We start from the raw sequence: 24,070 nt of genomic DNA on the forward strand, positions 1-24,070 counted from the left end.
AAAAAAGACAAAAAAACAAAATTTGAATTTGAATTTGAGGAAATACCTATCAATTGGGGAATGGCTGAACAAAGTGTAGGATGAGATTATGATGGAACACTATTGTTCTATAAGAAATGATGAGCAAGATGCTATCAGAAACCTGGAAACAAATGAGCTGATGGAAAGTGAAATGTATTGTATACAAAGTAACAGCAATATTATAAGATGGTCACCTGTTAATGACAGCTATTTTCAGCAATACAATGATCCAAGACAGCTCTGAAGGACGTATGAAAAATGTAATGGTGTCTGAATACAGATTGACGCATATTTTTTGAGTTTCTTTAAGTTTTTTTCTTAAGTTTTTCTTAAGGTTTTTTTTTTGTCTGTTTTCAACTCAACTAATGTGGAAATGTTTTGCATGACTACACATGTATAACTTATATTGTGTTCTTAAGGGAGGGGAGTGCTAAGAGAGGGAGGAAGAAAATTTGGAACATGTTTTAAAAACTTATGTTAAAAATTGTTTTTACATGTAATTTGGTGAAAAAATAAAATAAATAAATGGGGAAAATTTTTCAAAAAGAAGGCATATGGATGATCTGGTTCTGGATTTCTTAAACTTTTTCTACTCACAACCCATTTTCACCTGAAAAATTTTTTGAAGTAATCCCAGTTATATACTTGTACATAATAGGGATACATAACCTTTTACAATTGTCAATTTTTTTTCCTACCCCCACATTCAGTTACATGACTCCATATTGGGTTATGGCTCATAGTTTAAGAAGCTTTGATATGGTATAATTCAATCTTCCACCAAAGTTTCTCTAAATGTGTTTTCTTTTTTATCTGTCTCTATTACCTTTCAATTAAAACATATTGTTAATCTTCCATCTATCTTCTTACTCTAAGAGATTTTATTAAGCAGTTAATATTTTGAAACTTTGTTGACATTGGCTCCCACATCTCAGGACTTAGGGGAAAAAGTAGATATTAGTTAAGGTGGATTCTAGCATCTTTTTAAAAAAATTAAAACAAATGCATTATTCACCCATTTTTATGATAGGGTAAACAATTGCTTACTCAGAAAAAAGTGTGGTAATATTTAATAATGAGCATATGCAGAAGAAAAACAGAAAGGTCAGGACCATGAAGATCTTCTATTAGAGACAGGTTTATACATAGTAAATTAGAGGGACAATTACGGAAACTGCATGAGGGCTCTCTCCCTTCATGAGTGATAAACCAAGGAGCAAATTCCATAGAAGGATTTGGAGGACAACACAAAGACAAATTCTACTTACTGTACGATGTCCCCTTGGGCCAGTTCTGGGGATTTAATATTCAATTCATTTAAATAGTCATGATCTTATGAAACCAAAATAGAGATTCAATTGTCTGATAACTAATTTGTGAACTATGGAAATTATATTGAAAGATGATTTTTTTCAAATGAAGGAAAACAGCACTGTGCCTAGTTCTTATGTTAACTCTCATAATTGGAATATTATTCTCTGTCATAGTATTAATGCTGTTAAAGTACCTAGCATTATACAAAATTGATATTTAATGTTTTAAAGTTATAAACATGTTGTGTATACCTATAATCTATTCTATGTTTCATTATAAGCAAAATAATTCAATAGAATTTTAAAGACTTTTCTTTAAGCTCACTGCCTATATTTGGATACATACTCAAAGAGTTCTTTCTTGCTTACAAGGAGAAAACATCAAGGAAAAACTTGTTTAAATGAGAGTGAAATTAAACAATTTAAGTCTTCTAATGTCCCCTACATTTCAATAAGCACCATACCACCACCATTATCATCATCATGATTCTCTTAAAAAAAAACAAAACAGTTTTGGTGTAGTAAATAGGAAAATGAGGTGGAATCAAATATCATGGATTTGAGTATTGACTCTAGCACTTATGAGTAATATAACTATGGCCATATGTCTTAACCTCAATTAATTTCAATTTCCTAGACTGTAAATTGGTGATAGAAATATTCACACTACTCATTTCAGACAACTGACTTCTTGTTAGTAATTAATTAAAGTTAATTTATGGTACTTAGGGCTTGGATTCAAACTCTTATTTCAGTTTGTGTTCACTAAAGACTCTTTTCTAATTAAATATAGGAAAAAATAATAATACTTTATATCCAATACCAGGATTTAAACAGTGGTGATTTACTTAAAATATAAACCAATAGGATTTCAAAAAAATATACAAACAATCATTGCAAATATTTCTGGTAGCAAGCAAATTCATCACCTGCTTGTAACATCCCAGGGATAGAAAGGTGTAAATCAGGTTAATCCAAACTTTGGTATAGATCTCTGGAAGATGGAACATTTAGGATGAGAAGTTGCCCATCACCATAGAAATACTGTATCATTGAGATATCATTATTGGTCTATCACGGCAGAAATTTCCTCATGTGCATAGATAAGGAGCTTATGAATATGAAGTTGAAAAGTCTTGGTAAATCATTCCCTTTGGGGAATTATATGAAGAGTGAAGAGTAACAGATACTTTTGAGGAAGTAGTATCCTTAATACAAATCAAGAACTAAGACTGCCAAAGGGCAGATTAGAACTGGCCAGGGTACATGTTGGAATGGGATATAAAAATATGATTTGGTCTGTGATCAGCAAAATGTAATAGAAAAGGAAGAGAGGGAATAAACATTAATAGAGTACCTACTATGCACTAGACCCTGTGCTAAGGGCATTATAAATTTAATGCCATTTAATCCTGGAAAGTAGGTGCTATTGTTATCCCAATTTTACAGTTAGGCAAGATTGTATTCACTTAGTCACAAAACAAGATAGATTAGCCTTTGACTGGAAGTTCCAAAGCTTCATGGAACTGAAAGCTTTTGTCCAGGCTATGATGTAAAACTTTCTTACAGTATCTACATTTTGAATATACAGTGTATATCAACTAGTCACAGAATTGTAAAAAAAGGGGGTGGGTCCATTTACATAGCATTTTTTTACATTTCTTTTCATTTACATAGCATTTTAAGCTTGCTAAGTGCTTTACACATTATATTTCATTTGATCCTTAATAAAGTCATGAAAACCATGATCAAGAAAAGAGTCTGGGCACAATATTCCAAGAAATTATCAAGGAGAACTGCCCTGAAATTATAGAATCAGAGGATAAAATAATAACTGAAAGAATCCACCTATCCCCTCCTGAAAGAGACCCCAAAAGGAAAACTTCAAGAAATATTATTGCCAAACTCCAGAATTATCAGGTGAAGGAGAAAATGCTCCAAGTAGCCAGAAAGAAACAATCTAAACATCATGGAGCCACAGTCACAATTGCATAGGACCTGGCAGCTTCAACATTAAAGGATCTCAGGGCTTGGAATATGATCTTCTAGAAGGCAAAGGAGCTAGGATTACAACCAAGAATCAACTACCAAGCAAAACTGAACATTCTCTTTAAGGAGAAAAGATGGATATTTAATGAAATAGGGGACTCCCAAGGTTTCCTGAGAAAAAGACAAAAACTGAACAGAAAATTTGATCTCCAAATACAAGACCCAAGAGAAGTATAAAGAAGAAAACAATGTGGAGAAAAAGATTGTTCAATGAGGTTAAACTGATGACATCTCTATGAAGGAGTATAATATGTTTAAATCTTGGGACATGTATATCTATTAATGTATTGTTATTAAATTGACTTTGATGTGATGATATGAGGAATAAGGGTCAGAATAAGAGGGTACTAGGAGGAAGAGAGGAAGAGGGAGGTTTAATGGGGTTAATTACATCATATGAAGAGGCACAAAAAGAACCCATTACAATAAAGGGGAAGAAGGGAGGGGTGCATTGTTTCAACCTCAGTCTCATCAGATTTGGTTCAGGGAGGGAATAAAATACACTCTCATTTGTATAAAGGAACTTAGATTTTTCTTTAAAGAAAAAAAAGTGCAAAGGAAAAAGAGTAGTATTGATAGAAGGGAGGGCAGAATCTGGTGAACAAAAGGGTCAGGAAAATGAAGGGCTGCTGATATAAGGGAGGGCAGATTGAGGGAGGCAGTGGTTAGAAGCAAAACACTTATCAGGAGGAATAGGGTGAAAGAAGGGAAAAAGTACACACAAAGGGGAAAAGAAGATGGAGGGAAATAAACACTTAATAATTTTAATTGTGAATGTGACTGGGATGAACTCTTCTATAAAATGGAAGCAAATAGCAGAGTGGATTAAAAATCAGAATCTTACAATATGTTGTTTACAAGAAACACATTTAAAGCAGAGAGATACACACAGAGTAAAGGTAAAAGGTTGGAGCAGAATATATTAAGTTTCCTCTGAAGTAAAAAAAAGCAGGGGTAGCAATTCTTATCTCAGACAAAGCAAAAGCAAAAAGAGATATAATTAAAAGAGGTAAATAAGGAAACTGCATCTTGCTAAAAGGTATAATAGACAATGAAGTAATATCAATACTAAATATGTATGCATCCAGTGATATACCATTCAAATTCTTAGGGGAGAAATTAAATGAGCTACAAGAGGAAATAGACACCCAAACTAGTAAGTGGGGCATCTGAACCTCCCCCTCTCAGAATTAGATAAATCTAGCCATAAAATAGATAAGAAAGAAGTTAAAGAGGTGAATACAATATTAGAAAAGTTAGCTATGATAGATATCTGGAGAAAACTGAATGGGGATAGAAAGGAATATACCTTTTTTTTTTCTCAGCAGTACATGGCACATACTCAAAAACTGACCATGTATACCTTTTCTCAGTGCTACATGGCACATACTCAAAAAATGACCATGCATACCTTTTTCTCAGTGGCACATGGCACATACTTAAAAAATGACCATGTATTAGGGCACAAAAACCTCATAGTCAAATGTATAAAGGCAGAAATAGCAAATACATCCTTCTCAGATCATGATACAATAAAAATTACATGTGATAAAGAGCCATGGAAAGGGAGATTGAAAATTATTTGGATAATAAACAATCTCATCATAAAAAATTAGTCGGGCAAACAACAAATCATAAAAACAATTAGTAACTTCAAGAAAATGATAATAATGAGACAACATACCAAAACTTATGGGATGCAGCCAAAGCCATGCTTAGGGGAAATTTTATATCTCTAAATGTTTACATGAATAAGAATGAGAAAAAGGAGATCAATGAATTGGGCAAGCAACTAAAATAATAAGAAAAAGAACAAATTTAAAAACCCCAACTAAATACTAAATTAGAAATCCTGAAAATTAAAGGAGAAATTAATAAAATTGAAAGCAAGAAAATTATAGAATTAATCAATAAAACTAAGAGCTGGCTTTATAAAAAAAATGAAATCGATAAACCTTTGGTTTATTGGATTAAAAATAAGAAAGAAGAAAACCAATTACCAGTATCAAAAATGAAAGGGGTGATCTTACCACCAATGAAATGGAAATTAAAGCAATAATTAGGAGCTATTTTGCCCAACTGTATGCCAATAAATTTGACAATCTAAAAGAAATGGATGAACATTTACAAAAATACAAATTGCCCAGGTTAACTGAAGAAGAAATAAAATCCTTAAATAGCCATATTTTAGAAAAAGGAATTGAAAAAGCCATCAATGAACTCCATCAGAAAAAAATATCTAGGGTCAGATCCATTTACAAGTGAATTCTACCAAACATTTGAAGAACAATTAATTCCAATTCTATACAAACTATTTGGAAATGTAGGTGAAGAAGGAATTTTACCAAATTCCTTTCATGACACAAATATGGTGTTTATACCTGATCCAGGCAGAGCCAAAACAGATAAAGAAAATTATAGACCAATTTCCCTAATGAATATCTATGCAAAAATCTTAAATAAAATATTAGCAAGGAGATTACAGCAAGTGGTCACCAGGATAATACACTATGACCAGGTGGGATTTACACCAGGAATGCAGGGCTGGTTCATCATTTGGAAAACTATTAACATAATTAACCTCACCACTATCAAATTGGCTAATATGACAAAAAAAAAAAGGGAAATAATAAATGTTGGAGAAGCTGTGGAAAAATTGGAACACTAATGCATTGTTGGTGGAGCTGTGAACTGATTCAACCATTCTGCCGAGCAATTTGGAACTATGCCCAAAAGGCTATGGGACTGTTCATACCCTTTGACTTAGTAATACCACTGTTTGGTCTGGATGCCAAAGAGATCATACAAGAGGGAAAAGGACACATATATACAAAAATATTTATACCAGCTATCATTGTGGTGGCAAAGAATTGGAAATCAAGGTAATGCCCATCAATAGGGGAATGGATACACAAGTTTTGTTTGTGGCATATGAATGTAATGGAATACTATTGTGCTATAAGAAACAATGAGCAGGAAGAGTTCAGAGAAAACTGGAAGGACTTAAATGAACTGATGCTGACTGAGAGGAGCAGAACCAGGAGAACATTATACACAGTAATAGTAACATTGTGTGATAAACAATGATGATAGACTTGGCTCTTCTCAGCAGTGCAACGATCTAAAGCAGAACTCATGATAGAAAATATCCTCAACATCCAGAAAAAAAAGAACTATGAATTATGAATTCAGATTGAACTATGCTGTTTCTATTCTTGGACTGTTTCTTCCCCTCTTTTTTGAGCTTCTTCCCTTGTGCTCTGATTCTTCTTTCACAAGATGACTAATGTAGAAATATGCTTGATGTGATTGTACATATACAGCCTATATCAGACTGCTTTCCATCTTGGGGAGGAGGGAGGGAAGAGAGGGTGGGAGAAAAAACTTTGAACTAAAAATCGTGTGAAAAATGTTGAAACCTATCCTCATATGTAACTGGAAATAACAAAATACTTTTATTTATCAAAAAAGTCTTTTAAAAAAGCTAGTGTAACATGTAATGGAAAAGATTGGAGACTTTCCAGATACAGAAATAAAGCAAAGAGGAAAAAAAAAGTAATGGATATTCTTCCTGTACTCTAAGACACCTAGGAGATTTAGAAAACAAGTTTTGTAGCCAGTCAAAACCTTGGCGTCATTCTTTTGTCACTTATAAGGGTTTATCATTTTGTAAGGTTGTGATTGTAACTCCTTAGCTAAGGTTTGTACTTGTCCCTTCATAAGAGCAGAGGAAGACCTATGGAGCATTTATTGAATTATGGTCCAATTATGTGTACTTTCTTTATAAGGGGAGACATACATTTTTCCATGGTAACTGGAATTTCATAAAATATTTTATCTTTCTAATATGTCATTTTGGTTTTCCCTTAAATATAGTATGGCAACCTCTAAGGCTTCAAGTTTAGGTATTATATGCTTATGTATTTTTGTTTACTCAAGCATTTTCTGGGTCATATTTGTCATTACACTTTGTATAGTATTAGCAGTATGCACTGATTGAATAAGGGATACAACGGCAACAGTAGTTAAGGTTATAATAACAAGAGAATAAACTATTAATGAAATCAATGTAAAGAGGAAACACCTTTTCCTGGCCTTAGATTTATCTGAATTTTCCATTCCATAAGGGTCAGCAACCAAATGCAATTTTTTTCTTGACATACATTCATTTTTTGCACTTTTTACTTGCTGTTCCTATTCATTTTTTGAAATTCATTATTTTTAGAAACTAAGGCAGATTGATACCTTAGTTCATGAAGTATTAGAAAGTAAGAACTGAATTTGAGTAATTCCTTTTTCACATGACTTATAAATTATGAAAAGGGCATCTCCAAATAGGAAAGCAATTGACTCGGTACTTTTGTTTTTTGTACCAACATATAGCACAAAACTTAGGATCCAGAGCAAGAAAAAGAATATATGTGGGGGCTAGATTGTAATGGGTTAACAAAATATAGTATGATTACTGTACTTAAGCAACAGCCCTTGCGTCATTAGCTGGAAGACCAGCAACATGACATCAGGGCTGTAGCCAAGATACAAGGTTATAGAGGTACATTGAGAAGGAAGGATTTCAGGTATTTTTTACGTAACATAAGATTATAATTTGCTAGATAAAAGCTATGTTATATTAATATAGCTATATTTTCCAAGAAAACAATGTAGTTCTACTTAAATTATTCTAATAACTGGAGAGTATCTGATGGATTCTGAGTACCAGCATACATACTCAGAATTTAAGATCATATCTGAAAATTTTCTAAAGAAAATTGATGAAAGCTAGCTAAGACTTAGATTTATCTGAATTTTCCATTCCATAAGGGTCAGCAACCAAATGCAATCTGAAAATTTTCTAAAGAAAATTGATGAAAGCTAGCTAAGACTTCTACTTAGTGGTCTATAAAGTTCTTCCCTTTTAAGAGGGATATTAAACTTAGAAGTTCATAATGATTTTATTATCTGAATTTGGTTTCACTAGACTTTCCATATGCAGACTTTCTAGAACTCAATTAAAAGGGTCAGCAGAAATTGTGATACTTTAGGGATATAGTGTTAAGGATCAGTTAATTTTGTAATAACCTAACAGCACATGGGAAAATGTTGTTCTTCCTATTCTATATCCTGTATACATTGATAATATAAAGTATATTTTGTTCCTTTGAAATTTACCCCTAGGTTTTTTATATTTGAAGTTCTTAGGGGCAGCTAGGTGGCGCAGTGCATAGAGCACCGGCCCTGGAGTCAGGAGTACCTGAGTTCAAATCCGGCATCAGACACTTAACACTTACTAGCTGTGTGACCCTGGGCAAGTCACTTAACCCCAATTGCCTTACTAAAATATATATATATATATATATATATATATTTGAAGTTCTGCATAAGGAAAAATGGAAGGTTTTTGTGTATTTGGCTTATTCTAAGTAAAATATATAAAATAATTGGACTTTGATTTAATTATATTAAAGGGGGGAAAACTTTCTCATTAATGGTTAAAGTAAAAAATCCTTCCATACAAAGCATATAAATTCCTCAATCTTGGAGATTATTCCATTTTTGTCTTTGTACCCTCAGTACCTGAGTACCTTGTACAACATATTTTTTTTAATATTTATCATTGAATTTAAGTTATTTGATTTTCTTTAAATTGTTCAATCATGATCATTATGATCTCCATCATCATCTCTATATATCAACATCCATGTGTCAGAAAAACAGCATATATGTCATGATAGGGAGGGTGATGGATTTGATGTCAGGAAGACATAAGTAAGTCATGCTCTGATACTAGTTCTCTGACATGGGGAATTCACGTAACCCCTCCATTTGAGCCCAAGGCAACTCACTAAAACTTTATGTCAAAGACATTGAACTCTACCAAGGTGGAGGATATTTTGATTCTCAAATAATTTCAAGTCCTTGATGTAGTCATGGTATAAGGATGATGTTGAAATCACCACACCCAATTTGTTCCTTATTATGAGAAATGATTAATAAACTTCAAGATATCAGACTGGTGGTGCTTCTTTTAGACGAGAGACAGAATTCCAGAATTTGTCTTGACCAAGATGAGTAAATAACAAACACTGAGAACTGATTGAGTTCATTTAGTTTAATTTCCACAGACCAAAAATGACCAGGGGCTGACAATTCTTTGTCAAATTATAGCCTCTGATTATTTAGTAGATCTTCCAAAAATAATCTCATTACTTTCAGCTTGTTATGTAAAATAATTTACCAGGTGAAACAAAAGGCAATAAACATCAAAGGCAGCATTTTCATGTGTTCTGGTTTTTTGTTGCTGTTGTTGTTTGTACCCTATATAAACTCTGTTTTTAACACCCCTTTGGGTACTCTTAGTTTGCTATGGTGGTATCACATGTTATAACTCCTGCACTAATTTATGACTTCAATTTTGTTATGTTGATTGCTTTAATAATTTTTCAGGTTGATAGTGTATAAATATTAATATAATTATAATAATTAATAATAAACAAAAACAACAATAATTTTATTGGCTATTCAATTGTAAATAACATTATTTCTATTCATTAAATGAAATAATTTAAAGCTTAAACTCTTTTAAATTAACAATTAAACCACTTTAAAATCCAAGTTTTTGGAAAAAGGAACTTCAATGATTCAGCATGGTGGTAACCCATGCCAACAATCTTTGCCACCTGGAGAGCTTGAGCCTCATGGATTATTTTAGTTTGTGAGCTAAAGTGGATCACAGGTTCACACTAACCTCAGCAGTGTTAGGATGAATGTATGGACCACCTGGATTTGATGGAATTATTTTATTATCCGAAAGGATTTTATGAAACCCTGCATTAATAGGAGTGAAATGCCCTTTGACTTCACTTCAAACTGAACCCAGATAGCTTGCAGATAAGACCCTATCTGCCGATGTCTTTCCTCAGGATAGTAAAAACATCTGGGCATCCTCCTCTTATCCAGACTTTTTTTTTTATTTTGGGAATAATATATTCTTATCATAGTGTTTCTCTTAAGTCAAATTATCAAACTTATTGATATTTCCTACATTCTTGTAATAACAGAAATTGTTAAACTGGCTTGCATTAAATCCATTCTTACTATAGTATTTTCTTTTAGGTTGATTTGTATTTTACTAAATGTTATGGGCCTGGGTACCTCATTTGAATGGCCCTGGGTACCCCAGAAGTTTTGTGGGGTAAATCAAAAGAACCTTCATCTTGAGAAACTAAACCAAAGGACAGACACACATAACCAGTCTCCCTCACCCCTCTAGGAGATAAGATTGGGTATGGATGCTGCCTTTGTGGCATGAGGAGCAGAGAGATAGCTTGAGAGATCCAGAGTCGTCCCTCACCCAACTTGCTCCAGCCACCACCAGTGTGTATGAGATGATTATGGATTTGAGTCAGATTAAACTCTGAGGATGGGGTCTGGAAGATACGCAGCCCTGCCCCAGTATAGTTAATTTAAAGGTTTATTGCTTGTCAAATTATCACTGTCTCCTTTAAGTTTTTTTTCCAATTAACAGTATTTTTACTTCTGCTCAGTCTCCCCACTTGTCAGCTACATCTCAGTTTTATCTGGAATCCATCATGTGTCAGAACCCAAGTCCCTGTTGAGTGGGTTGGGGAGTTTGTCCACCAATTCAATACTTGGGACTCAAGAAGAAAGGGCAGGTGATCATAGGGCCTGGCACAGGATGCGGCAATTGAATTGAGACAAGATGTTAAGTGACATGTTTCTTTTTCTCAGTGCAGAATCCCCTTGACCCTAGGGTCCCAACGATGGATTATTCTTTTATTCTTTATTCTATTTCTTTGATTTCCCAACATAGCCTAAGATAAATTTTAACCCTGTCATCCTTCTAAAATTAACGTGACTACAAAACAATGCTAAAACACCTGAGTGACTCTTCCTGTTATTCAAGTTGAATATCTTTAGAGATAGGGGCCAGGAAAGGGGAGGGGAGAGTCATTGGGAACTGTGATTCCTCTCACTGTCACTCCCCCTTCCCTCTTTCTTCAGTTTGACCTTGTTCTCCCTCCCCTTTTTCCATTTGTTCCTGGAACATGTATGCATGTCTCCATACAATGATAATGAGCTAAGCATGCACCCTGGGTGAGACAGGTTTGAATGTTAGATTGTGAGCTTGCCCTAGTGTGTGTGGGGACTTCCCCCCCCCCCCGACCAACATTCCTATAAAAGCTCAAGGCATGTGTTAGCTATTGCAACTCAGTTATTGAGTTTGTCCATTCTTGCAGGAATGTAATAAATCTGTCTTTGCTTGATTTCATGGTCTCCTCGAGTTATTTGGGTAAACTGAGGCAGTTTGCCCCAAACAAGTGGGGGATGGTCCTCCCCCAATAAGGGAACTTTCCACAGTCAGACAATCACCTCATCAGACCACCAGGGACCTCTATAAATGTACCTACCTGTCTCCTGCTCGAGGAGATAGGGATTTCAGAGCCATGCCTCTGTGTGTTTTCCCCATGAGAAGAAATAGAAATAGTTCTCTCTTGATTTCCTTTCCCTAGCCCCTAAATAAACTATTATTGTATTCTAATTGGATTTGTGTTCAAGAGGGTATAATTCTATAAAAAGGAATTCCTATGAACCCCTATCCCAAACCCCTAACCCAACCCCCACCTATTTCCCCCTTAGCACTAATGAAACTGATAACACCCTGTAACCAATAACAAAGAAGCCTTATTTGCCCACAGAAAGAGGGAGTCTTTCAGATCCTTCTTTAAGAGATGTCTCTGAATGATTCTTGCCTGGTTGTTCTTGGGACAAATAAGCTGGTACTATGTTTTTTCCCTCGCAGTTCTCTGATATTTTTGTTTTGTTTTGTTTTGTTTTGTTTTGTTTTTTCTTTGTAGGAGGACAGGTACATAAATAAAATTTGACAGCTCTTATATGGAGAATATTATGAGTCCTCACATAACAGAGGGCCACAAGTCTTCTTAAAAAGGGAAGAAGTGTTCTAGATCTGAAAAAAAAATGGATCAGATTAAAACTATGTGACTGATCAGTATGAAAGCAACCTTTGAAAGGCCATTATATGTCCAACCCATTGCCAGATCCAGGAGAGAGATAGAAGAGGAGAGAAGGCAAAAAAAAAAAAAGTGCCAAGAGGGGACAGACACACAATTGAAATATAACCTAAATATACTGGTGTTTGGGAGGGTGGGTAAGGGCTTTCGCCTGACTGTTAGTCCCATTTCAATCAATCCCTATCTAGTAGAAAGAAATAAAAAAAGAGACAGAATCGGTGTAGTGGAATGGTTCTCAAACATTTTCGTTTCAGGACCTCTTTACAGTCTTACAAATCATTGAGGACACCCTCCTGTTAAGGTTTTGTTTATGTGAGTTATATTTATATATTTTTAGAAATTAAAATGTCTTTATATTACCACAAAAATTCTTTAGAGGGGTACCTGGAATTCACTTTGAGAATCAATGATCTAGTCATTAAACTGTTTCTCTGCATATGATATTCTACCTCCCATTTACATGCCTTTGGGCACTGTTCTGTTTGCCTGGAATGGCATTAATCCTCAAGCTTCAATGGCTTTCTTTAAAACTCAGATCAAAATCCCACTTCTGCAGGTTTTTAATGATTCCCCCAAATTCCAGTGCCTTCTCTTCTAAGACTACGAAATACATGTTTGTATATTCACAAACATGTAAGTACACATTAATATGCATGCACACATGAATATCGACAAATTTGCACTGTGTATATACATATATTCATATATAAAATTAAAAGCATGTATCTATATACATATATTTTACTTTGTATACATATGTACAAATATGCACAATGAATACACATGTACTTGTACAGATAGTTTACATTGCATGCACATGTGTGAACAGGTATACTTGCATGCACATGTGTGCATTAAAAAGTTTATTGCATTTTGAGTTGAAAGAATCCAGTTTGAATTCTGGCTGGGTCTACTATTTACATCTTGTTTAGGAGCTCCCAGACAAGTAGAGGAAACTGAATACTAAGGATGTCCATGATTTCTATTTTGCCTCCCTAGAGATTTTGCAGACTTTCCGTTTGGGCGAGATAAGAACTTCTCTTTTGTTTTGAACTAATGTCTTCTTTTACTCCTGGTAAATAAGCTATTGATCCTTGTGCATTTTCTTTTTCATATATCTCAATATGTATTACTTCTCAAATGCCAATTTGCTGATTTACTTGGATAAATGAGTTTACATACTAGTCCCTATTTTTTTTTTGGTGAGGCAATTGGGGTTAAGTGACTTGCCCAGGGTCATACAGCTAGTAAGTGTTAAGTGTCTGAGGCCAAGTTTGAACTTAGGTCCTCCTGAATCCAGGGCTGGTGCTCTATCCACTGCACCACCTAGCTGCCCCCACTAGTCACTATTTTTTTTATTTTTTATTTATTTATTTTTTTTTGGTGAGGCAATTGGGGTTAAGTGACTTGCCCAGGGTCACACAGCTAGTAAGTGTCTGAGGCTGGATTTGAACTCAGGTACTCCTGAATCCAGGTCTGGTGCTTATCCAGTGTGCCATCTAGCTTCCCCCTAGTCACTATTTTTAATGGTCTTTTGTGTAAATCAGTGTTTGGTAGGAAGAAGTCAAACCAGCAGGTATAAACTGGGGGTTGCATTCCTCCTAAGGACTAGAAAGCTGTAAAATAATCCATTGTACCCCAAGACCAGCAATATTTAAGGGGGCAAGTAGGTATTGTCCTAGATTGATACCTTTCTTGGAGATAGGCAGGTAAAAAAAACAACATGGCCCTTCCTTCACTCAAGAAGGAAATTGCAGTCTCCATTGGAGAGGGGAAGGTCTGATTAAAGAGATGTCTATTCATAATACTTGTCAGTAACATTTTAGACAACTTAATAGATCATACAAAACTTACAAAAGAACACATATATCCAACACTGAATGACTTTTAAGGGCCTTTTAACCCCAAACTAAATGATTATAGTTGTAGTCTGCAACATTAGAATGAGTCACTGTTGGGCTCCTGGAATACGCTGAGGTTTTTCATATACTATAATTTGTTATATAACATTTACAATAGCCTGTTGGTGACTATGACAACATATTCATAGGTTACCTCAAAACTGAGGGTCAAAAGTTCTTCCCACACCCCACACCTCATTATGATGATCTATATATCTGATCCAAGGATAGAGGTTACCTCTGCCTTTCACACTGAAAAAACTAATAATGGTCCTTCCAAAATGAAGTCTGGTTGGAGATATTGGATCTCCTAAGCACTATTTCCTCAAGGACCACTTCTTGACTTAAAGATATTTGGTTAACCTAATTTATCATCACAGTTTAATAATGCCAGGTAACAGTTCACTACACAGTTCTAGGTGAAATTTGTCAGCATCTTTTCAAGGCATCATTATTGATTATATAATTATTATTAGCTCTTCTTAGCTTATCTGCACACTTGAGATATTTTAGACAGGGTAAAAATGAACAATTCTCCCTTTAAACCTGTGATTCTGAATATTACTATCATGAGTTGTCCATGATGTTTACAAATATAGCTAGGATCTTTTCAGTTCCATGGATAAGGTCTTCTAAGTTCTAGAGAATTTTGAGCAAATTACGTTCCCTATTTACAGGTTGAAGTCAGGCTGAAGTCAATTTTGATTTTCTTTTACTTAGGCGATCAGAAGTCTATTAAGAATTAACATAATCCTAAACATCTCCTTGAGACAACTTATATTGAACTAAAAAACCCTTCACAAATAGACTTAGGAAGACTATATATTTTTATAAACAAGTTACTTTTTCTTTTTTTTTTGAATACGGAAAAATGCTTAATACTTTATACATCTGCCATGAACAATCAGCATATTCAGCATACAAAAAAAATATCTAGGCCAGGCTTTGGGAGGTATAATTATCTAGGAATCCCCAAACCTGGAGGCCTAAAGGTCTGATTTATACGGATCACCCAGCTTTGCTAACCACATTTAGATTGGGTATAGTTATAGAAGAAAAAAATTAGGGGCTGGTAGAGATCTCATTAACCATATAATCAAATCTATAACTGAAAGGACCCCCGCCCATTATACAATACTTGACAAGGGGTCATGTTGCTTCTGCCTGAAGACCTCCAAAGAAAAGAAACACACCATGTGCCCAGGCAGCCCATTCCACTTCATTCAGACAACTTTGGGGGATTGTTTTAGTGTGTGGGATGCCTTCAAAGCTCCATTTTCATCCTGACTTATTTTCTCATGGTAGCAAGGAGATGAACATGAGTCTGTGAAGGCCATGCCAATTTGTTCAGTGGTCAAGTCGACAAGCATTTATTAAGTGTTAACTCTTCTTGACCTGGGATTATAAACATAAGCAAAAAGAAAGTTTTAGTCCTCAAAGATGGAAATTACCCACACAATATGGAAGGAAAACATAGCAGACATGGCCAATTACTTTAAATGGTGGTTTCAGGAGGAACTGGCCAATCAGAGTTAGCTGAGATATATTCCAGGGTAAATAAGCTTCTCAGATATGGAAGATCCAATCAAGCTGCAGATTTCACTATGATCCCAGCCAACATTTCACTTTTTAACTGATAATTTTGACCTGGAAAAACATCTTCATGGAGCAATTTCCAAATCCATTCAATTATTTATTATTCCAGACCCTTGTTTCCCTTTGTGTAATATAGACTTGTCCTCATCATCTGTAGGAATTGAGTACTTGAGGCAATTGGAGGTTTTCTATATGAGTGAGCCAGATCATTTCCATATTTCTTTTTCTGTTTAGTTGTTTCAATCATATCAAACTACTCATGACTGCATTTGGGGTTTTCTTGGCAGAGATACTAGAGTGACTTGCAATTTCCTTCTCCAGCTCATTTTGCAGATGAGGAAACTTGGGTAAACGAGGTTAAGTGACTTGCCCAAGGTCACACAACTAGTAGGTGTCTGAGGTCAGATTTGAACTCAGGAAGATGACTCCAGACCTGATACTCTATCCACTGCCACCCACACTCCAGGTTCTTCCTTCAGTAAACCTTTACTGAACCTCCACTACAGAGTCTAGCATTATCCTTAGATGTATGGGAGATCTTAAGAGATATAATTTTGAAAGATCTGGTAAATACAAATTATTTCCAGTTAACTAAAACTTATTTATTGATTGTATATGCAGGAAAGGTTTCCTTATTAGTGGCATGAATTCCTTTTTTTCTAACAAGTTACATTTTCAAAGGCAATTGACTATATTGGGATTTATTCTTAGTAGTAAAAGTCATTACCGAAGGCAGATTTTTGAATGTTGTTAAAAATACATGACTACTATAAGAAGAATAACATAAACTGAAATCTTTATTGGTTATTAATAATAAACATTTAAAATAAATGACAAAATCAATAAATAATTTATTAACTTCTTGCTATGGGCAAGATACTCCATACTTTTTATACCAATTATCATATCATTATCATTTGTTAAATAAGCATATAATGATCTCTTTATTTTCTAGATCCTTGGTTTCATCTTACCTTGTATCCAGTTAGTTGTCTACTGTAAAAAAATTAACTATTAGCTTAAAGCTGAACTTATTAAAGAAATATTTGTACACATGACTTTCTGATTACTGAGTACTAGTTCTTTATTAAAATTTATTAAGTCAACAACAAAGCCCAATTCTCTTGGCATGAAATCAAAGAATGTTTTAATCAATCTTCAAAATAAGAAAACTTCTATTTCCTTCAAATTACAGACCCATTCAAGTATTTCTAACCTCCTGCTAGTCATCTCCATCTATATGTCTTACCTGGTAATTCAAACTCAACACATCTAAACCAGTTATCCATTTTCCCTCAGGAAATTAGTTTTTATTTCTATTAAAATTTGCAACCTTCTAGTTTAGTCCTTTCATGATGTAATTTTCAGGTACTTCTCTTACCTCACACACCTACCTCATCCAAAGAAATATCATTTCCATAATATAACTTCCATTAATCTTCTTTTATTTTCTCTAATCAATGGCTACTATGAGTTCTCATTACATTTTACCTAAACAAGAACATTTGTCTCCATTTTATACAGAAGTATAAAATTTTATACCGAAGTATTTTGGACTCCTTATGATGGCATTTTGGGGTACCACCATCTAGTCTCAACTTATTTTTTTAAAATTTTGTCTTCCTGTATTCTCCATTATGGGTCCTATAATAAAAAAAAATGTTGACAGTAACATCAGAGGACATTTTATCCCATATTGTATTTAAACAGTGATGTCCTAAGCCACATACCTATATAAAATTCATTTAGTATATTATTGAAGCTTTTCATGATTAGTAACCCAAAGGATTCATTAACTTTTGGATAGCAGCCAAACATCAATAAAAGAATATAAAATAATTTTTTTTCAAACTGGAAAAAAGATGCACAGGATTTAGTGAACTGCAATTTCAAGATGAGTCAAAAGTGTGATAAGACAGTGAAAAAAATGCTAATATAGTCTTAGACATGTGTTTAAAAGTTACATAATGCCTCCTAGAAGGTAGCCATTAATAATCCTTGACCAGAACAAATCTGGAAAATGTTGTTCAGTCTGGCTGCAACATTTTAAGAAACATATTAAAAATCTCCAGCATAGATAGATCATTGGACCTGAAATCTGTAAGACCTATGTTTAGATTCAGCTTCAGAAACTTATGAGCTGTGTGAGTGTGAGAAGCTCCTTTAACCACTGTTTATCTCAATTTTCTCATCTATGAAAAGGGTCTAATAAAACAATCTTCCTCTCAGGGATTTTTTTAAAGTAAGAAATGAGAAAAAAATTGCAAAATACATCAGAAACCTTAAAACAATATATACATGTTAGAAGTTGTTATTGTTGTTGTTGTACGTCCAAAGGGAATCTTGTTGAATGGTCTAGTAAAAAGAAAACTTAGTATTTTAAAGGCTTCCTTTTGGGGAAAATGATTAGCACTGTTCTGCTTCTATATACACAGATTCAAAACTAGAAGCAATTTGTAAAGAGAAAAATTAAGGCCTGACTTAGGTATGATATGATAAAAAACTTTCTAACAAATAACGTTCTCCAAAAGTGAAATAAATTGGCTCAGGTCACAGTCATTTTGTTTCTTTCTTTCTTTCTTTCTTTGATTCACAGAACAGCTCAGAATTGCTCAGGGTGGAGTTCAGTTTCCAAACTGCAATACCCTTCCATAAAATTTTACATAGAAATGATTGTCCATTCACAGATGCCATATTTGAGTTTACTATATTCAACTCACACACACACGCACGCACACACACACACACACACACACACATATGCAAACAGTAGTGATGGATAAAATCAATTTGATGCTTATCCAGAAGCACAACATAGCTTATAAGTTCTTTCAACATTCTTTTCCCCAAAAAACTTTACAATAATGCCCCAAGTGGAGGTATAGAGTAGGAGAAACAACAAAAGATCACAGTAAGATATTCTTCCAGCCCCAAACAATTTAGGAGGTCAGAAAGACAAATCTAAGACATAGGGGGTAAAGACTGATCTCTAGCCTACATAGATGAAATGACTATGATAGTAGAAGATGGTGGTGACAGTAGCAGCAACTTCAGGAGCTCTTAAGTCATTAAATGGACATGGAAACCAGTTAGAAAGATATTGTAGGGGCAGCTAGATGGGACAGTGGATAGAGCACCGGCCCTGGATTCAGGAGTACCTGAGTTCAAATCCGGCCTCAGACACTTAACACTTACTAGCTGTGTGACCCTGGGCAAGTCACTTAACCCCAATTGCCCCTCAAAAAAAAAAAGGAAAAAAAAAAAGAAAGATATTGTAAGGGATCCCTGTGTTTTTACTGCAACCAAAACCACAACTTCTTTGGCAACTCTATTGTTGATGCCCACTTATGGATCAGAGTTCAGGGGGAGAGAGGAGTGATTTCTGTCAAGAGCAATGGGTTCCCTGAGTGGACAATATTGTTTTTGAACTCAAGAGATCAGGGATGCTGAGGAAAAGTATCACTTTAGATCCCAAAGTGTCACAGAACTTTCCTGGATAAAGACCACAGTGCAGAGCAGAAGAGAAGTGAGAAAAACTCTTCCCAAATCATACCACCATGGAAGTATTTGAAAACTTAGGGATTTCAGAACAAGCTCAGAAACCAACAGTTTGAAAAGTCTGAAGGTTGAGACAGTGTCCCTCCCTTTCCACAGTGGAAATAGAGCCCAAAGTTAACAAAAACTTCAAAATCAAGAAATAGGGTAGAAAATGAGAAAACAATGATAATAAAAAAGAAAGAACTTGACTATTAAAAATAACTTCTATGGTGACAGGGAAGATCAGGACACAAACTAAGAAGAAGACAATGAAGTTCAAGCAGTTACAAGAAAAAAAAGAAAAATATAACAGAACTAATTCATCAAGAATTCATGGAATAGGTTAACATCATTTTCACAATAAAATAATAGAGATTGGAGAAATCTTAGACAAAGGCATGAAAGTAAAGGAAGAAAATTATAAAAATATCATTCACAGCTTAGTAAAAGAGATACAAAAATGCTGAAAATATAAGACCTTAAAAACAGAATTGCCCAAATGGAAAATGATGTACAAAATCTCATTGGAGAAAATGATTTCTTAAAAATTAGAATATGTAGAGGGGAAGAATTTATGACCAAACATAAGATAGAAAACATTATGAAATGCAAAATGGATCATTTTGATTACATTAAATTAAAAAAGGTTTGCACAAACAAAACCAATGGAAACAAGATTAGAAGGGAAGCAGAAAGCTGGGAAACAATTTTTACAGCCAGTGTTCCTGATAAAGGCCTCATATCTATATTACATAGAGAAATGAATCAAATACATAAGAATGTAATTCATTCCCCAGTTGAGAAATGGTCAAAGGATATGAACAGGAAGTTTTCAGTTGAATAAATTTAATCTATTGAAAGCCATATGGGAAAAATGTTCTTAATCACTACTGATTAGAGAAATGCATTCAGGGTATATTCTAAGTAATGATGAAAATAACATATATATATATATATATATGTATATATATATATATTGTTTTAAACTTTACTGTATGATGAAATCACCTTATCACATTTGAGTAATAATCAACAAGTTACTTAGATACACAGACACACACCACATACATACATGTTATAGATGAGGAAACTGAGACTTGTAGACATTGGTTTGTCCAGTTTTATAGTTAATAAATTTTAGAAAAGGAAATAAAATGTCTCTTGTCTTCCAGTCTAATCTTTTTTTCCAAATATTTAAGGCAACAAGGTGGTCCAATGAATGTAGCTCTGGACAAGGAGTTAGGAAGACCAGAGTTTAATCTCACTTTAGACACTTGTAAGAATTGTGTAAACATGATTAAATTACTGAAGGTTTCTCTTAGTTTCTTCATAACAAATAGATAATAATTTTTACTTATTAAGGTTGTTATGAGTATCAAATGAGTCATGATTTTAAAGTATTTTTCAAAACTTAAAGCACAATAAAGGTATGAGTTATTATTATTAATTTTATACTGTGAATGAGTGAGTTTTCTGTTTCAGGCTGTGTGAAGGACCAGATGAGAACCATGCTGAAAACCCTCACTAGTGAAGAACACAATCTTTCCATTTTTTCTCAAAGAGTGCAATTTGAGCTGGTGGAAGAAATATTCAAATTTATGAGGATTTGGATTCATTGATATATTCAAGTAGGTGATTAATGAAACATGGATACTCTAGCTTTTCTATTACTTTTTATTTTTCCTTTACAATTCTGATCAATGTACTTCTCTTTAATTGAGGAATCCTAAAAAATCTCAGGAGTAACTCTCATATAAAATAAATTTACCTCTGATTAATTCATTCCAAATTCTTAAAGCATTTATCATTTCCACCATCATCAGTTTTCTTTTTATTCCATATGAGTAATCTCTTACTATTTACTGACCTTCCACACAGGTGCCTCCTGCTCTGCCCAAACTATTTTTTTGAATTTTTCTTACCTAGCTCTTTTCCCTATTACTATTGTAGCAAGAACAAGATATAATAATAAATTGAAATAATAATTGATATTATCATACACTTGTCTATTTATTTACAGAGCATGTTATGATAGATTATTTTAATTTTGAAAATAAAAGTCTCATAGAATCAGAAGTTTAGAGATAAGAGGGACCTCAGATGTTATTGTAGTGGGTGTAGTATGACATGGGACCTCAGCAGCTAGAGACCCAAACCACTAAGACATTAAAATTGAAGAGTACTTAAGTGAAAAATAGTTCCACCTCCCACCTCAGTAATGTGTGTGGCCAACCACAAAGACCTGGTATCATGTAAACAAGAAGGAGCAAAAGATAACTTACTGATATTCCTCCCAGTTGTTTTGTCATCTCCTTATTTGGCATGCAGCTTTCTTTGTAAACATATAAAAGATCTGATCTTTTCTTACTCAGAGATCGCATCCATAGTGACTCTGTCTCTCAGTGATATATTTCTTTCTCCTAATAAATCTTTTGTATTTAACAAGATTCATAGTGAGCCTATATTTCTTTTGATGAGTTATATCCCCTGAACCAGACTGCAAGTTCCTCTCACAACATTATTATGGCCAATTTGTTTTCTTTCCTTTTTGGTGAGGCATTTGGGGTTAAGTGACTTGCTGAAAGTCACACAGCTAGTAAGTGTCAAGTGTCTGAGGTCAAATTTGAACTCAGGTCCTGCTGAACCTGGAGTCAGTGCTTTATCTACTGTGCCACCTAGCTGCCCCATGGTCATTTTTTTCCATTTTATTGAAGAGGAAAAGAGGCCTTAGCATAAATAATGACTTGTCCTGCATGCTCCAATGAATAAGCATCAGAGGTAGAATTTAAATCTATTTCTTCCTGACCTCAAATCCAGCATATTTTCTACTATAACACAAAACCTCCACTTGAATAAAATGTTTTATACTTTTGTGCCCTTTTTACAAATAAAAGTGAGGATCTGAGAGATGAAAAGAATTCATATATAAACATATGGAGAGAAAGAGACACAGAGAGACAGAGAGACACAGAAAGAGAATAAGAGAGAGAGATCCTCAAGTGTTATTAAAAAATAAATTTTAGAGGTTTAAAAGAAGAATTTTTACACTCTATTTTGAAATTTCAGTCAATCTTCGTGAGAAATGACCACTCTTCTATGCCACTTACTTCCCCTACTGGGCAGTGGAAAGGAAAGCCCCACTTCACTTGGTCTATAATATACTTTATCCAGCCCTGCTCACTTCAGAGTTAGATATTTCCTAGAAATGTAAGAAATCATCTGCATTTCAGCTTTCAGAATATAACCTTTAGTTATTATTCCTTTGCACCTCAAAGCGCTCCTACTTAGGGAGAAACCTATTTTTTTAATAGAGATTGAAATCTGTGGACTGGTTAAATTTTTTGTATTTCCAGCTAATTGCTGCTATTCTCCATTTTATCTTTCCTTTTATGGAATTCACCTATAGGAATTCATTGTTTAGCATTAGTCATAAATGTTTTTACATCTATAGAATCAGGCAATCAAGTTTAAGGAAATAGTCTGAAAAATCATATAGCTCATGTGACTCAGCAGACAGAAACTGGTAACACCAAAGGTTACTGTTTCAGAATCACTGAAGAGTGATATGCACAGAAAGTTATATTTAGTCTCTGAATCTACATAAAAAATGTCTGCAGAAACTTTTTTTCTCCTTCTTTAGTTGTTCATTCTTTTCTCCATCCCTGCCCCCTCTCTCTCTCTCTTCTTCTCCCTCCTTCCCTTTCTCTCTTTCCTTTCCTCTACCGCAGATCAGTTTTTTAGACTTCCAGAAAGTTAAGATGTTATGCTGGGGTGGAGCCAAGATGGTGGAGAGAAGCTAGGAACTTTCCTGAGCTTTCCTGTATTTCCCTCAAAAACAACATTCAATCAAGCCTCTAAACAGATTCTGGAACTACAAAACCTACAAAAAGAGAGACAAAGTCCTGCTACATGAGATAATTTAGAAGACTTCAGAAAAGGTCTGTCTCACCTGGGTGAAAGGGGAGGGTGGCTCAGCACTATGCATCCCAGCTGGCAGCTCACGTCAGCAAACCTCAGCTTAGTGGGCAGCTCTCTCAGCATAGGTCAGCTCAGTGGGCAGCTCAACACTGTGGCAACTCGACACAGCTGAGAGTGGGACAGCAGAGAGTGAGGCAGCTGAGAGCAATAAGCAGCTTCCAAACATGAACCCTGTGCCCCAGAAACAGACTTCAACTTGATAAGTTTAAAAATAGCCTACAACTTGAGAAAGAAACAAAAAAGGACCCTTGCCATTGACAACTTCTATGGTGAAAGGGAAGAACAAAACTCAAACACAGATGAGATGGTCAAAACGCCCACAAGTGAGGACTTGAGAGGGAAGATGATCTTGTCTCAAGAACAAATATTCTTCTTTGAAGATCTCAAAAAGGCTTTTAAAAACCAAATAAGAGAGGTGGAAGAAAAAATGGAAAAAGAAATAAGACAAATGAGAGTTACAGTGCAAAAAGAAGCACAGAAAATGACTGAGGGAAATAATCCCTTAAAAAATACAATTGACCAAATGAGAAAAAAAAAATTGGCCAAACAGAAAATGCAAAAGCTTACTGTGGAAAATAAGACCCTTAAAAATTAAAATTGAACAGATGGAAGCTGATAAATCCCT

The 24,070-nt window shown here is 34.5% G+C and overlaps 1 pseudogene; it reads right to left on the minus strand.

Moving 5' to 3' along the window:
* The window catches only part of LOC122747241, a 29,430-nt pseudogene extending 12,211 nt beyond the window's left edge, over positions 1-17,219 (minus strand).
* Positions 17,220-24,070: the final 6,851 nt, after the last annotated feature.

This window comes from Dromiciops gliroides, chromosome 3, assembly GCF_019393635.1.
Source record: "Dromiciops gliroides isolate mDroGli1 chromosome 3, mDroGli1.pri, whole genome shotgun sequence".
Classification (NCBI taxonomy): Eukaryota; Metazoa; Chordata; class Mammalia; order Microbiotheria; family Microbiotheriidae; genus Dromiciops; species Dromiciops gliroides.